The following is a 15,316-nucleotide window of genomic DNA, read 5'->3' on the forward strand; positions in this document are numbered from 1 at the left end:
CCACTTCCAGACGGGTGAATACGAGCGGTACCACTGGATTACAGCCTCTGAGTAGTGGTGCAAATTATGAGTCTGCATCTCTGGTGAATATTTTGTATTTTAATTAAAACATTTTTTTTATGTTTTTATCATTTTATTGGACAAATATTGATTCTGAACTGCTTCTATGTGGCACAGTTGTGGTTGTAGTGTAGAGGTTTGGAGTCTTAACTGGGTTTCTTGCTCTAGTAAAATGTTATTCACCCTCCATATGTGAAATGCCTCTCTCTCTCTCTCTCTGTAATGCCACGTGTTGTTATATTGCGTTTTTATATAGTATTGATGGTTTCTAAAGTTGCAGTGTGATAGTGGTGGTATTAAAAGTCGGGTACGTACCCACTGAAGGCCCAAGTACCAAATGCATTACCTGACACTGGTATTTTATCCACCCCTGGCTATTGATAGTTGATTTAGCAGTAAACTTGTTTTACTTTAAGTAAAAAAACAAGAAAATACAACTAGTCACAGTATGTTAAATCTTGAAAATCTTTCCATTTGAGAAAAAAGCTATCATTGGCATATCGTATATTACACATCAATAATTAAATGTTTTTATTACTATATAATATTTAAAAAAATCTGTTTCAAAAAGTTCTTTTACTAGTTTTAGATTATGTGGTGTATGTCAGTGTGTATAACCTGCTACTGTCATTGCTAAAATATCATTTTAGAAAATGTGCATTAATATAAACGGTCCTGTTACGTGAAACTACATGTGCTGCAAAAAAGCAAAAATAATGCGCATGTTTTGACCAATCAGTCTCAAAAATACATCCCTGCTGTGATGTGAAAAACAATGATTCAACACCTTCTGACCAATCTAAACAACAGTTCAAATCTGATGCAGTGTAACTACTACAACACCAATACTGATTCTGATTGCTCATCATGAATAGTATGAAATGTCAAACTCAATGTGAGCAAGCGCCCAATATAAGTGTATATTCTTCACACTTATTATATGACTTGACTTGATCTGAAGATGGAGCACTCTGGGTAAGAAACTACTCTACTGCACACTTGGTATAAACATTACAAGATGAAAAACATGCTAGCACTCAAATCTATGTTAAGAAATTGATGCCAAAGCAAACACATTATGTGTAAGAAAAAAAAAAAAAAAACAACAAAGAAGAAAAGAAACTCTTGTAGGAAGAAAATGGTGAGGATAACGATGATCGTAATGAAGAAGTTTATAACAGCGTAGCAGTGACAAAATATGAAAATACATGAAGCACTTTGGGTTCATCGGAGTCAGAAAGAACCCCCAGCAAACTCTGCCCAGATATTTTAGATTGTTCTTCCCCTTTGAAGTATAGACCGGTGTTAACCTTTAAATGTAAATTAAATGTAGGACATGCGTAAGAGAACAAAAGGCTGGGTGATACCACTCTCAAGCCGGAGGTAAGCAGGTGGTAATCACCAGTATTTACACCTTTGCTGGTGCCGGCCCCCCAGCGGGTCAGGGTATTGTTTAAATGATAATCGTGGTCTTAGACACCTTTCGGTTAGAGATGGTCCTTGATGGCTTGCTGACTCTCCCAGCCTGATTAAATTAAGACTATGATTAAGATTGATACAACTGAAATTCTATGTCAAACCTACTATGTCAGATGTTTTGCGGATGAGCTTAGTTTGATATAGCTTGGGGTGGAATCTGGGTTGAGGCAGACTGTAATTCTTACACCCTCAAAGTAATGCTGTTCCAATAATATAATGTAATACTATAAAATGTAAGATATATTTATGTCTGTCTGTCTGTCTGTCTGTCTGTCTGTCTGTCTGTCTGTCTGTCTGTCTATCTGTATGTATGTATGAATGTATGTATTTACATTTCTTTGTTGGTTTGTTTGTTTGATTGGTTGATAAGCAAGTGAGTTTTTTTCTCTATATTTGATTGACAATAATAAAAGACAGCTACTTATGTTTTGTGAGCAGCTTGACATCTAGTTTTGCTTAAGTAAGAATACAGGCATTTCAAATATGAAGAAGTAAAAATTTAGAATTAATAGTTGCAATTACTGCAACTATTTTCCAGCTCTGCTTCAATGACACAGTACAAACATTAATTAAAAATAAATATTTCAAACATTTCATTAAATGTAGGCAAATAATCATAAATATTAATGATAAAATAATCTTAATATACATATAAACTTAAAACCCCTTACAAGGAGAGGGGGGAGAGAGAGAGAGAGAGAGAGAGAGAGAGAGAGAGGAGAGAGAAAGAGAGACAGAGAGAGAGAGAGAGAGAGAGAGAGAGAGAGAGAGAGAGCTCCATTTTTACTTTCAAGAAGCCATTGTCAGGTTTTCCTTCCAATAACATGTATGTTGTACCTCCCCTCTCTGTCTTTTTGATGGACATATGAATTCTTATGAATACAGGGGAAAATGTGTATGTGCTGTGTGGATTGTGTGTGTGTGTGTGTGTGTGTGTGTGTGTGTGTGTGTGTGTGTGTGTGTGTGTGTGTGTGTGTGAGACAGCTTTCTTTCCCACTGAGGAGGCTGAAGGAACTTCCTCAAGCTGTCAGAGATTTCCCGGCATCTCACATCATAGACAGAGTAGCCAATGTCAGACACACACACACCCACACCCACACCCACACACACACACACACACACACACACACACACACACACATTTTCCCCTGTATGTCTATCTATGTATGCTTCTTCGTCTATTTCTAATTAAGAAACACACATAACCTTTTCTCCTTCACAGTTTTCAACACTTACAATCATATTCTCTCTCTCGCTCTCTCTCGCTCTCTCTCTCTCTCTCTCTCTCTCTCTCTCTCTCTCTCTCTCTCTCTTACATACATGTACATTAAACTGCCATACAATGCATTCACTGTTCAGCCTGCCACATAGCTAAAGATGAGGTTACACCATAAAAATAAAGCACAACATGAAGTAGATTTCTTTTTCTCACTGCATTGCAGGTGTAATGACCTGAACACATTTGTAATGTGGCTGAACAGATGTGTTAATCCATAATTAACCCAAAGTCAATCACACGGTCATGTAACAATAAACCGGGGGGGAACTTAACTGTAAAAGTTTATCTAATTGATGACAAAAGCAGAGTGTGAAGAGCTAAGCATTTATTGTAGGAGTGCCTTGTATCTATTTTATGCTTCTGTTAATCAAAAGCTTCCTGCAGAGCCTAAAAGCATAGCAGGTCGATACAGGTTTTAAGACATGCAGCCAATAAGCACAAGAGCACAAAAAGCAGGACAGATAAAAAAGGAAGAGGATGTCAATACGACTGTAAATACATCCAGCTGCACTTACTTATATTGCTTATCCTATGGGCCATTATTGGTTAAGGCTCTCACCACACATCAACATGCCATTTTCAAGACTGCAGAAAAAGAAAGAGCAAGAGAGTAGAGAGAAAGGGTGAGAAAGAGAGACAAACACATTGAGAGAGAAAGAGAGAGAGAGAGAGAGAGAGAGAGAGAGAGAGAGAGAGAAAGAAAGAAAGAAAGAAAGAAAGAAAGAAAGAAAGAAAGAAAGAAAGAAAGAAAGAAAGAAAGAAAGAAAGAAAGAAAGAAAGAAAGAAAAACATTGTGGTTAAAATTTTACAATGTGAGGAGAGATAAATACACTGACAAAAAAGGAAAAGAAAGAGAGAGAAGGGGTGAGAGAGGGTGAAAATGAGAAAGAGAGCTTGTATGAGGCTCATGAACACACCCGAGGACCTGGGGAGATAGAAAAGCCATTGATTTTTGACAGAAGTGCCAGTTCATCATTCTGAGAGACACTTGCGATCGATTTCTCCCTTCGTTTGTTTGTGATTTTGTTCGTTCAAAGCAGTTGCTATGATAAATTCCTCTTCAAACTGCAGTTTCTAAGTTAAGGATGGAGCAGATCAAAGGATAAGTCTAGATGACCTCATTTTCAATGGCTTTTATTTAAAAAAAAATGTATACAGTAATTTTACTTGAGCAATTATAACAATACGCTCTTCAGACACATCAAAAAATAAAGTACCAGCCTCCAGCGAAGTGTGACAATGCACACACGGCCTTAGAAAAGCAAAAGAAACAAAAAGGATTATCAAATGCTTCTTTTTCCCCCCTGCTCTAAAAATCCTTTGCCTCAGATGGGACAGCAAAGAGAAAGCTGGTTTCACTATCCCAATTTATCTGCACTTCTCCCCACTAGTAATTTCCCAGCAATCTTAGAGGCTGGTCAAAAGTCAGTGTGGCATCTGTACTCTAGAAATTGTGTCTTTTTTTTGTCAACATTGTTCACCCATGAGAGATGGAGACAATTTGTAACTTGAGCACAGACCCACTAATCAGTTCACGTTTAAGGCACAAAATACCAACCCTCTCCTGGTCCAGTAGTACATTTACTGACTAGTTAAGGGTTAAAGCCCTTGCTTAAGGGACCAGCACTGATTGGTGCTGAGCTTGTTACCTACTGATCTGAAATCCCAAATCTTAAACTGATTCTAAACACTTCTTCTACCGCTTTTGAAATACTCACGTTTTGCACAGTCTAGTCTTTTTCTTGCTTGGAAAAACTGGCTTTATTTAAGTAATTCAATAAATGGTTGTTAATAAAGCAGTGGTACCATGAATAATAATAATTAAGACTAATAATTCACTTGAATAAAAGTAAAAGTACATAATCTAATGAAAAATAAATTATTTGGAAAAACCTTTATTTGTTTAACTATTTTATAATCTACATCAAACTTGAAAATGTATTCTATCTTAATAGAAAGTAGAAAAAAATAATGTATCATGGTTCACTATAATAGGAACAACTGTACACTTGCAGTTTTTGCAGTTAACCAATTAGCTAATCATGTGACAGCAGCATAGTGCAGAAAAATCATGCAGAAATGATTCTGAGCTGACTATAGACTTCCTTTCCGCTTAGATCAGTCTGATCAGGCTTCTCTGATCTCTCTTATCAGCAAGGTGTTTCAGCTTGCAGACCCTCTGCTGACAGGATGCTTTTTGTTATTCAGACTATTCTGTTTAAACCCCAGAGACAACTTAGGCAGATCATGAAGCAGCAACCATGCTAAACTTTCCCCAATTCTGATGTACGATTTGAACATTAACTGAAACACTTGACCTGTATGATTTTATTATTTGCTGTATACATATTTGTAAATGTAACTCTAATATTTGCAGTTCAGGTGGATACAAAGTTAAGATGTTTTGCTGAGTACCTGTACTGTGAAATGTTAGATAGATAGATAGATAGATAGATAGATAGATAGATAGATAGATAGATAGATAGATAGATAGATAGATAGATAGATAGATAGATAGATAGATAGATAGATAGATAGATAGATTATATATATATGTGAGAAATGACTCCTTGAGCAACTCGTATATTTTAATAAAAAAAAAATCTAATTAAATTATTTGCCTCGATGCTTCGTTTAGTCGATTTATGTAACTACACACGGAACATTATTAATGGCGCAGCACCCGCTAAACTCCAAAGCGCTTTGGGCAGGTAAATGAAAATAAAGTTAGAATGAAAAAATGGTGGAAAGGGGAAAAGCCTGGAAGCCTGTCGGAATTAGGAAAAAAATAATTGTATGTGCCGGAAACAAGCTTACATAGATTCAGTGCATTTCCTTTTTTATTTAATTTTTTTTTGAGTATTCTGAAAATTATTTATATATTTTTACTAATATATTTTGATGTAATATGGCAGTTAAATGCATTAAAAGGATTTAGTTTTCACAAATATTCTTGTATGCATTTTCAGCAATAAAAATTCTACATTTTATAAAAAGGAAACAGTACGTACATATATATATATATATATATATATATATATATATATATATATATACATTCGCATGTACATCATGATGACACCTGTTAAATTTAACCTGAAATGCTCATCTGTTTCCACTGACCATGACATTGCTGCCATAATTGGTTTCTTGACTCTTCTGCTGGTATTATTATTTGAAAATGGTGCATATTGTATTTTGGTTGCCTTGGTTTACTTTGTAATTGTGGTCAACATTAACTGTGAATAGGATGCAATAACTGTATTAAAAGAGAAGTTTGATTAGTTTGTTGTTAGATCTATTAGCTGCTAAATGCTGAGAAATGATAAATAAGATGATGAATAAATCAGGTATGTTGCTAGCATGAAAAAAAGGACAAACTAGACAGGCAATACACAAGGGCCATTTCGGAAACCTATGGTTTAAGGTAATGTGGTTTAAAAAACATGCACCCTGTTTGGGATAGGGATTGCTAATCTCCCTCTGGATATCTGGATATCTCTGGATATCAGGACCAGGATGTGTTTATAGGTCTGTTTTTAAAAGCGTCAAGAGTTAGAGCATGAATAGCCAGTATTAAAAAACACTGCTGATTACAGGGTATGCTAACACTTTTTAACAAAATTTGAAAAAAATTGTCTGTTGATCAAAACTAGGCATAAACAGATAATCTGGCAGGGTCAGCTTTCTCATGAGGCTTTCTGAAGCACCACACTCTTCTGTAGCTCCATCAAACACCAGCTAACAGTCATAGTGGCTTCCTGTACCCCATATCCAACACTCGGCTGTGCCTTCCTCTGCTTCTCCGCAGGTCTTTAAAACACTATTAATGCCTAATGGGCTTGCTCATTAGCTGTGCTTCCAAACATGCTCTGGCCATTATGAGCTCCATTTGCTGTTGGGTCTCATGCCTGTGCACGCAGTGTGTGTTGTCTGTCTACTTCAAATTCGCTTCACTATTCACAATCACAAATGTGCTTCAATATCTTAAATTTTTTCATTTAGTTTACTTACATGCAGCTGTTATGCCAGCCTGTCCTTTATCCAGTGATGAGACATTATGGATGGATAAAGCCTTTCGTATGAATAAGTACAATGTCCTAGCGCAGGGATGTAATCGATTGTGAATCTATTATTCAGGATAAACAAAAAATATGTTCTAAACATATACAAATACAGATAAATAGGAGCAATGCAAATTTTTTCAAAAACATTCTGCTTAAGACTAGAGGTATGCATCAGGACTTGGGTTACTTCAGAACACAAGAAAATTAATTATTAAATGTACAGTCAAACATAAACTTAGTGAGATAAAAAAAAAAACTTTTATTAAACTGAACATACAAAATTGACTAACTTATTCATCCTTAATAAATGACTTCAAAATCACAGTGGTTTACAGTATATTTACAGTTTAAATGACTAGTTTTTGGTAAAAGAAAAATAAATTATTTGTTAGTTCAAATATCATGGTTACAAAATGCAGTTAATCAAAATAATGATTAAAACCATAACATCAGCAATGCTTTACACGCTTATAGCTGAGACCAATTAGGAACTTGAGTGATGTAGTTGATCCTAAGGAACTGTCAGAGTCAGAATTCACAAACCATGTTAGTGTGGACATTTCTATCTCTCATTTATATATTTATTTTTTATTGTGTTGCAAAAGACATAATGAAGGTCTAGTGAAATAGTTTGGGTTTTTTCTAAGAAGGAAAAAATATTTCAGGTTTAGGACATAAATACTTCACATATTAAACCGAAATATAGCTCCATATACATATATTTGGAGAACCAAAAAATACAGCCTTTTAATTAAAAAACATTTTATGTTTTTAATGCTGTGATTACATAGAACTGACACTGCATTGTGCCTAATTGCATTTTTGTACTTCAGGAACACGGCTAATTATTTTGCTCTGTAATGATTAAATGTAATTTGACAAATAAAAAATTCCCTGTAGGGGGGTGGGGGTTTGCAGGGTTGAAAGAAAAAAAACATAGAAAAATCTGAATGTGTGCTTAGACAACAATAACTGGCCATAATAACTGATTGATTAACATGCAGGTGTTACAGACACAACACACTCCACACATGAAAGGCACACATAAAAAAAAATATGATCTGAAAAAAAAAAAAAAAACAGTATACTTTCTCACAAAACATCATCATGTATCAACAATGACAGAAGATGCACAATGTGTAGGACAAAAACATGAAACCAAGCCTGAAAGGGTACATCTGACATTGCTTACTGACAAAAAGCTATAAAGTCATAAGCTCCCATTTATAAGCAATTTAAGCCCTCTGAGGCTTTCACTCTCTCTCTCTCTCTCACACACACACACACACACACACACACACACACACACACACACACACACACACACACACACACACACACACACACACACACATCAGTTAGACCGCAGCTTTGATAGATTTGACCTCGCAGTAAAAATGACAGTAGCTAAGACCATTCGCTCACAGCCCTGCTGGTGCTGGTCAATTGCTCTGAGCCATTAAACGACCTTTCGCATAAGCCTCATTCCCAGAGAAAATAACAGGCAATTAACACAGCGAGTGGATTACAAGATTGCAATAACTTGTGGATTAATGTGTTCACTTATTCTTAACATTTCGGAGCCACCCTGAATAGATCTGTCTTTGGCACACAGCCCCCGCCAACTGGAGTGAATGCTGTGGAAATTATGGGGTAGTAAAATTGCTAATCAGGAGCTTAACTATTAGAGTAGAGAAGGCTTGTGCTGAAACAGCTATGATTTGGGAGGAGTGAATATCAATCTCAAAAGTGACAGACAAGGGATGTGGATGGGCGAAGAATTGACATGTACTGCTCTCGCTGCAGCTATTTTGCAAACAACGTTCGAAATTAGCACTAGTGAATAGCTGTGCTGATTTACAACACTCTTCACTGAGCAAACTTGCATTGCTCCTTATCGGGAGAAAAATGTATGATTATAAAGTGTGCGTACATACAGCTTTTACTGTGTATCCATTCTCTGCAATTAGTGTGCCCTTTTCATGCCTTTTTAAACCTATATCTACAGTATCTCACAAAAGTGAGTACACCCTGCACATTTCAGCAACCATTTTATTATATCTTCTCAAGAGTAATACTATAGAAATTAAATTTGGATATATTTTAGTCGTTGTGCAGCTTGTAAAGCAGTACAGAGTTACTGTCCTTTGAGAATAACTCAACATACAGCCATTATTGTCAAAACAGCTGGCAACAAAGTGAGTACACCCTGAGTGATAACAACTGTACGTCGTCTAGCCATGCAAAGCTACACGTCCTATTCACCATGTTCATGTTTTTGCCTGCTTGACAGGACCATACAATTTTTTGTATCTTGTTTAAGAGCAATTAAAATTTGGTGCTTATACTGACCACTGGATGTTCAACATGGCACTTAATGGCAAAAAACTCTCTGAGGATTGAAAATTAGAATTGTTGCTCTCCACAAAGATGATCAAGGCTATAAGAAGATCAGTAACACCCTGAGTTATAGTACAGTGGCCAGGGTCATACAGAGGTTTTCCTAGACGGGATCCACTTCAACAAGCTTTGTAAAGCTTGATCAAAGAAGTTGAGTCCTCAACCTGTGCATCAGGTGCAGAAGCTGGCTTTAAAAAACTGACGCATGAGTGCTGTCAGCATTGCTTGAAAGGTTGCAGAAGTGGAGGGTCCGCTTGTCAGTGCTTAGACCATTACTAGATCCATGTCCGGTGGTCTGATGAGACTAAGATAAACTTGTTTGGGCAGGTAAATGAAAATAAAGTTAGAATGAAAAAATGGTGGAACGGGGAAAAGCCTGGAAGCCTGTCGGAATTAGGAAAAAAATAATTGTATGTGCCGGAAACAAGCTTACATAGATTCAGTGCATTTCCTTTTTTTTTTTTTTTTTTTTTTGAGTATTCTGAAAATTATTTATATATTTTTACTAATATATTTTGATGTAATATGGCAGTTAAATGCATTAAAAGGATTTAGTTTTCACAAATATTCTTTTTCAGCAATAAAATTCTACATTTTATAAAAAGGAAACAGTATGTACATACAGTGGGTACGGAAAGTATTCAGACCCCCTTAAATTTTTCACTCTTTTTTATTTTGCAGCCATTTGCTAAAATCATTTAAGTTCATTTCTTTTTCTCATGAATGTACACATAGCACCCTATATTGACAGAAAAACACAGAATTGTTGACACTGTTGCAGATTTGTTAAAAAAGAAAAACTAAAATATCACATGGTCCTAATTATTCAGACCCTTTGCTCAGTATTTAGTAGAAGCCCCCTTTTGATCTAATATAGCCATGAGTCTTTTTGGGAAAGATGCAACAAGTTTTTCACACCTGGATTCAGGGATCCTCTGCCATTCCTCCTTGCAGATCCTTTCCAGTTCTGTCAGGTTGGACGGTAAACGTTGGTGGACAGCTATTTTTAGGTCTCTCCAGAGATGCTCAATTGGGTTTAAGTCAGGGCTCTGGCTGGGCCATTCAAGAACAGTCACAAAGTTGTTGTAAAGCCACTCCTTCGTTATTTTAGCTGTGTGCTTAGGGTCGTTGTCTTGTTGGAAGGTAAACCTTCGGCCCAGTCTGAGGTCCAGAGCACTCTGGAGAAGGTTTTCGTCCAGGATATCCCTGTGCTTGGCCGCATTCATCTTTCCCTTGATTGCAACCAGTCGTCCTGTCCCTGCAGCTGAAAAACACCCCCACAGCATGATGCTGCCACCACCATGCTTCATTGTTGAGACTGTACTGGACAGGTGATGAGCAGTGCCTGGTTTTCTCCACACATACCACTTAGAATTAAGGCCAAAAAGTTCTATCTTGGTCTCATCAGACCAGAGAATCTTATTTCTCACCATCTTGGAGAACTCCATGCGGGTTTTCATGTGTCCTGCACTGAGGAAAGGCTTCCGTCGGGCCATTCTGCTATAAAGCCCCACTGGTGAAGGGCTGCAGTGATGGTTGACTTTCTACAACTTTCTCCCATCTCCCGACTGCATCTCTGGAGCTCAGCCACAGTGATCTTTGGGTTCTTCTTTACCTCTCTTACCAAGGCTCTTCTCCCCCGATAGCTCAGTTTGGCCGGACGGCCAGCTCTAGGAAGGGTTCTGGTCGTCCCAAACGTCTTCCATTTGAGGATTATGGAGGCCACTGTGCTCTTAGGAACCTTAAGTGCAGCAGAAATTTTTTTGGAACCTTGGCCAGATCTGTGCCTTGCCACAATTCTGTCTCTGAGCTCTTCAGGCAGTTCCTTTGACCTTAATGATTCTCATTTGCTCTGACATGCATTGTGATCTGTAAGGTCTTATATAAACAGGTGTGTGGCTTTCCTAATCAAGTCCAATCAGTATAATCAAAAATTTCTGGACTCAAATGAAGGTGTAGAACCATCTCAAGGATGATCAGAAGAAATGGAGAGCACCTGAGTTAAATATATGAGTGTCACAGCAAAGGGTCTGAATACTTAGGACCATGTGATATTTCAGTTTTTCTTTTTTAATAAATCTGCAAAAAGGTCAACAATTCTGTGTTTTTCTGTCAGTATGGGGTGCTATGTGTACATTCATGAGGAAAAGAAATGAACTTAAATGATTTTAGCAAATGGCTGCAATAAAACAAAAAGTGAAAAATTGAAGGGGGTCTGAATACTTTCCGTACCCACTGTATATACTACTATATATATATATATATATATATATATATATATATATATATATATATATATATATATATATATATATATATATATATATATATATATATATATATATATACACATTCGCATGTAAATCATGATGACACCTGTTAAATTTAACCTGAAATGCTCATCTGTTTCCACTGACCATGACATTGCTGCCATAATTGGTTTCTTGACTCTTCTGCTGGTATTATTATTTGAAAATGGTGCATATTGTATTTTGGTTGCCTTGGTTTACTTTGTAATTGTGGTCAACATTAACTGTGAATAGGATGCAATAACTGTATTAAAAGAGAAGTTTGATTAGTTTGTTGTTAGATCTATTAGCTGCTAAATGCTGAGAAATGATAAATAAGATGATGAATAAATCAGGTATGTTGCTAGCATGAAAAAAAGGAAAAACTAGACAGGCAATACACAAGGGCCATTTCGGAAACCTATGGTTTAAGGTAATGTGGTTTAAAAAACATGCACCCTGTGTGGGATAGGGATTGCTAATCTCCCTCTGGATATCTGATCAGGACCAGGATGTGTTTATAGGTCTGTTTTTAAAAGCGTCAAGAGTTAGAGCATGAATAGCGAGTATTAAAAAACACTGCTGATTACAGGGTGTGCTAACACTTTTCAACAAAATAACTTGTTTTGCTAAGATGGTGTCCAGTATGTTACGATGTCCTGGTGAGAAGTATAAAGAAAACTGTGTCTTGCCTACAGTCAAGCATGGTGGTGGTAGCATAATGGTCTGGGGCTGCATAAGTGCTGCTGGTACTGGGGAGCTGCGGTTCATTGAAAGAAAAATGGATTCCAACATGTACTGTGACATTATGAAGCAGAACATGATGCCCTCCATTCAGAAACTGGGCCGAACAGCAGTTTTCCAACATTATAAAACTCCAAAACACTGCCAAGATGACAACTGCCTTGCTAAGAAAGCTAAAGGTGAAGGAGTGGCCAAGAATGTCTCCAGACCTGAACCTTGAGCACATGTGCAGCTCTGGTGAATTCCATTCCCAGGGGGATTACAGCAGTGCTAGATAATAATAATGTTTGCACAAAATATTGACACTTTGGACACAGTTTTGACATGTTCATTCAGGGTGTATTCACTTCTATTGAGAGCAATTTTGCCAGTAATGGCTGTATGCTGAGTTATTTTCGGAGGACAGTAAATCTGTACTGATATACAAGCCTTATATTGACTACTCTATAATATATTTAAGTTTCAATTTTATAGCATTGTCCCTTGAGAAGATATACTGAAATAGTTGCGGATATGTTAGGGTTGTACTTACTTTTGTGAGATACTATAGATATATACATTTTGAGTTATTAACAGTTTTACAAAATGTTATTTTTTTGCTTATCCAAAGAGAATAATCAAAATGGGAAGAACTGAGGAAAGGAGGGAAAAACAGGGGGAAAAAGTGCCCTATGAATATTCAAACATTTATTCCAGTGTATTGTATTGAAAAGTATGATTTCAATGGGATAAAAAATAAAAATGAAAAAATGTAGAGAATTAACATCCCATATTGTATTTATAACAATTACAAGAGATATATGTAGATTTTCTATTAAATAACAAAAAACAACAACAACCAGTATAATCAGAAGAAATAGACTCATATTTTAAACTTAAAAGTATTTTAGCTGAAAGTTTGCAGAAACTAAATATGCAGATGTCTACATTGTGTACAGCTGTAATTCATGATAAGGAAGTATTTTTCCAATGAAAATAAAGTTGAACCTCTGTATATTTATATATTTGTTTGGTCATAGTAAAGCTTCATACCGTTAAAATACCTAGTTTGCATAAAACAAAAAAAAACAAACATAAAAACAAAAGTGCTAAAAATCTCTTAAAAGTCTCTTAGAAATGAATAAAAACTAGGTGTTTCCAATATTTTTACAGACACTGTATTTTATATATGACATTTAAAAAAAAGTTATCCAGTTTCCATAAACAAAGATTTTTGTGTCATTTGGATTATTGCAATTTTCCTGTTAGTATAATACAGTATGGTGTAATCAGAAGTCCCATTTACTTTCCTTTGTTTTGCAATTCCATAAACATAGAATTTTATTTTTTCCATTAGCCATGTTTTACCTACTGTATTATATCAGTATATCCACAGCACAATGATTAAAGTGTGATTATTAGTGTGCATAAAATATAGCAATTACAAGTATATGAATTATATTTGAAGAACACAATTAATTAATGTGCATTGATTTTGTTTATAATTTAGTTAATTGTATTGTGCCGGGTTTACTTTTGTTTAAGGTTTCCCTCACCGGATCAATAAAGTATATCTAAGCCTACGTCTAAGATTGTGAACTTGTCTGAACTGGATGGGTTTATTGAAAAAAGTAATAAAGCTGGACAGCCCACACTACCATTATGTTACAAAAGTGGGTAGAAACCTAGGTGGTCAGTTTAATAAAAAAGATAAGGGTGGCTAATGAGAGAAGTTTGCAATAAAAAATAGAAAGTGTGGGCGTCGAGTGTGAGAGGGAAAGTGTATAAAAGATCATGCACAGACTGTGATTTTTCAGTTTTTCCATTGAATTACTTGGCTTTATTTCTTTATAATAAAGTTTACTTTTTAGCATCACAACCCTGGACTTTGGACTTAACTTTTGAGACACAGCTTAATATTGAGGTGATTTGCCATGACAAGTGTAAATTTGTTTATTTCATCGTTTTCCAAACAATGTGCTATAAATAGATTAAAATTAGCATATTGACATATAAATGTTTCATTTGATCATACAAATGTGTCTTTCTTGTTTTAGAACAGTACAGATTTGTACTTTCTCTTATACTGACCACTGGATGTTCAACATGGCACCTTATGGCAAATAACTCTTTAAGGATTTAAGAATTTGAATTGTTGCTCTCCACAAAGATGGCCCAGGCAATAAGAAGATCAGTAACACCCTGAATGGGTTCCATTTAAACCAGGCCTCGCTTGGGTCCAACAAATAAGTTGACTCCTCGTTCCTGTTTGTCTGGTGCAGAAGCTGGCTTTAAAGAACAGATGCATGAGTACTGCCAGCATTGCTTTAGAGGTTGCAGAAGTGGAGGGTCCGCTTTTCAGTTCTCACCATACGCCCCAACACTGCAACAAGTCAGTTTGCATAGGCGTCGTCTCAGAAGGAAGCTTCTTCTGAAGCTGGCTCACAAGAAAGCCCACAAACGGTTCGCTGAAGACAGCCTGTCCAACCTGTCGAAGACATTACCATGTCCCGTGATCTGATGAGACTAAGATAAACTTGTTTGGCTCAACTGAAGTACAGCATGCGTGGTGATGCCCCGGTGAGAAGTACCAAGAAAGAAAATTGTGTCTACAGTGCATGCTTGGTGGTGGTAGCATCATGATCTGGGGTTGCATGAGTGCTGCTGGATTCCAACTTTGTAATTCTAAAGCATGATGCCCTCCCTTCGGAAACTGGGCCAAACGTCAGTTTTCCAGCAACCCCAAAACACCACCAAGATGACAACTGCTTTGCTGAAGGTGAGTTATTTTCAGGGACAGTAAATCTTTCTACTATGCAAGCTGCATACTGACTACTCTAAAATATATCCAATTTTCATTTCTATAGTATTGTCTGTTAAGACAATATACAAAAATGGTTGCTAAAATGTGAGGGGTGAACTTGTACAGTTCCTATAAAATAATTGCACTTGCACTTGCACTTGCACACACACACACACACACACACACACACACACACACACACACACACACACACACA

General features: G+C 36.4%; 1 protein-coding gene across 6 annotated transcripts in view; it reads right to left on the reverse strand.

Annotated features, from left to right (window-relative positions):
• The window catches only part of mgat4c (mgat4 family member C), a 138,748-nt gene that overhangs the window by 81,307 nt on the left and 42,125 nt on the right, over positions 1-15,316 (reverse strand). The window contains exons 1-2 of one of the 6 annotated variants that reach the window (XM_083552108.1): positions 6,833-6,848; positions 3,334-3,403 (exon numbers count right to left, since the gene is read on the reverse strand). The exons of 4 other annotated variants lie outside the window; for them this stretch is intronic. The gene's annotated coding sequence lies outside the window, so the exon portion shown is untranslated. Of the gene's footprint in view, positions 1-3,333; positions 3,404-6,832; positions 6,849-15,316 lie in introns of those variants that run through there. One more of the 6 variants, XM_083552106.1, reaches the window with a different exon arrangement.

This window comes from Silurus aristotelis (genome assembly GCF_946808225.1).
Source record: "Silurus aristotelis genome assembly, chromosome: 10".
In the NCBI taxonomy this organism is placed as follows: domain Eukaryota; kingdom Metazoa; phylum Chordata; class Actinopteri; order Siluriformes; family Siluridae; genus Silurus; species Silurus aristotelis.